Source organism: Phascolarctos cinereus, unplaced genomic scaffold (assembly GCF_003287225.1).
Source record: "Phascolarctos cinereus isolate Bilbo 61053 unplaced genomic scaffold, phaCin_HiC Scaffold_4;HRSCAF=312, whole genome shotgun sequence".
Classification (NCBI taxonomy): Eukaryota; Metazoa; Chordata; class Mammalia; order Diprotodontia; family Phascolarctidae; genus Phascolarctos; species Phascolarctos cinereus.
Window position 1 is genome coordinate 349,733,832 of NW_027555847.1, and position 2,704 is coordinate 349,736,535.

A 2,704-nucleotide genomic window follows, 5' to 3' on the forward strand; every position below is an offset into this window, starting at 1 on the left:
ACATTCACCCACATCCCACAGTAGACTGTAACTCAGATCACTTCAGGTGAACCACAGGGATGGAGTTTTTGAGGCTGGAAATCTGAAAAAAACGAAACAAGACAAATCCATTAATGTGGAGCCCATCTTTTAGCTCCATTTTAATGAAACCTCCTCTTCAGGAGATCAGACTCTAAGAAAGAGAGGAGAAAAGTGATAATGGCAGCAGAGAGATGGGAGTAAGGAAAGTAAGAAAATGATATTTTGAAACATACAAAACAAAACTTCTCCTATTTGGACTAATTGGGAGAAAGGCCTGTCAAAATCTAGTGGAGTATTTCAATTGCAACATATTCTTTTTTTAAAAATGCAATTTTATTGTATTTTCAGTTCTGAATCCTCCTCCACCCCCACTGAGAGAGAAAGAAAAAAACAGTTACATACATGTCTAGCTGAACAAAACAAATTTTTACCTTAGCCAGGTCCCAAAAAATGTTTCAATGTGCCCTCTGAGTGCCTGCCTCAAGTCTCTCCCTACTCCAATCCATGCTCTATTTAGCCACTAAGGTGATGTTCCTAAAGTTCAGGTCTGATCATGTCACCTCCTTACTCAAAAAGTTCAGTGGCTTCTTATGGCTTCCAGGAGCAAATAAAAAATGCTCTATTTGGCATTTAAAGCCCTTCCTAACCTAGCCCTTTCCTTATCTTTCTCCCCAACATGTATTCTTTCATCTGGTAACACTGGTCTTCTGACTGTTCTATAAACAACCCTATTTCTCAGCTCCAGCCATTTTCTCTGGCTGTCCCCCACGCCTAGAATGCTCTTTTTCCTGTACTGACTACTGACCTCCCTGGCTTCCTTGAAGTCCTAATTAAAATCTCACCTTCTGCATGCACAGGTTCTCAAAGTGGGCAATACCTCCCCCTGGGGGATGCTGGAACGATCCAGGGGGGAGAGGTGCAATTGGAGGGGTGTTGAATAAAAGTAAGCAGGTGGTGGAAGCAAGCATAAAGAAATGAGAGAAGAGAGGAAAATTTTGGAAAACTGTTGGTACATGTTTCATTTGTCATATAACAGAGTTAGAATTGAAGTGATTATGTTATTTTTCCAAATAAATACCCAAAATGCAAGTTATGCAAGATCAGTGGTCAAATCCACCAACAGGTCTTAACAAGCAAGTATTGGCAGGGAAGCATGTAGGGAAGTCCAACATGCATGGCAGGACTATGTGTGTATAATAACTTGTTTACAATATGATATTATAGGGTTACATAATTCAATATTGCATCATCAAAATTTCAGTGCAGGAAGAAAAAAACTACAAATTTACAATAAATCATTAAATTTAAGCTGTGGGTTTTTTTTAAAGTGAGACAGTTGGGGTAAGTGACTTGCCCAGAGTCACACAGCTAGAAAGTATTATGTGTCTGAGGACAGATTTGAACTCAGGTCCTCCTGACTCTATGACTGGTGCTCTATCAACTGTGCCACCCAGCTGCCCCAAGCTGTATCATTTTTAAATATATATATATATACATATATATATATATATGTATATATATATGTATATATATATATACATATATATATATGTATATATATATATGTATATATATATATGTATATATATATACATATATATGTACATATATATATATATATATATATATATATATATATATGTTTGAAATGAGGCATATTAAAAAAAAAAACTTCTGTTCTACAGGGATACTTCCCTAACCCCTCTGAATTCTAGTGCCTTCCCTCTGTTAATTATTTCCTAGTTATTCTGTATATATTTGTTAATATGTTGTCTCCCTCATTAGTTTGTAAGCTCCTTGAGGGCAGGGACTGCAGTCTTTTGCCTATTTTTGTGTCTCTGGTATGCTTAGCCCTTAGTGTCTGATACTCAGTAAGCATTAAAAGGAAGTTTATTGATTGATTGGTTGCTTTGTCATTTTTCTGAGGATCAGAATCCCTAAGTCTGAATTTCAGAGTTGTCTTTACCAAATTGTTATTGTATAAATTGTTCTCCTAGTTAGGCTCACTTCACTTTGCATCAGTTCACATAAGTCCTCCCAGGTTTCTCTAAAATTATCTCCTTCATTAGGTCTTATAGCACAATAGTATCCCACAGAATATTACTTACAAAAAAATACAATACTATTGCTTTTCAAATATATAGTAACCACAACAAAAAACTAACAAAATTGTTGCCTAGTCTAAGCCATTAGGGACTGCTTTAATGAATAGATAAGAGCCTGTAATTACATCAATTTACATATAAATGAGTGCTTGAAAACAATTTGTTCTAAGGAATTTAAATATTCCAGAGTGTTTAAGCAATTTATTTGCCTACCAACTTCAACCCCCCCCTTTTCATAGAGAGAACAAAGGTAAATTTGCATTGCCCTTGGTGATGTTAATCACCAATTCTGAATTAATGAAGTTTGTATTGTAATTTCATACATAGACACGTTAAAGAGTGCAATTTGCCAGGACTTTTTTTTTTTCAAAGAGTAAAAGACTCAGAATTGAGTCAATCAATCCTCTACTTAGGATTGGTTAGACCTGTATTCAGATATTTTGTATGGCACTGAACAACACAAGTTGGGAAGGATATTGTGAATTCACAACTATCACCTGTCGAACCCCAATAAATTACAGTCTGTTCTAAGAAAGAGACAAATGAAATTAGAGTGCATGTGACAATGGGGTCAGGTG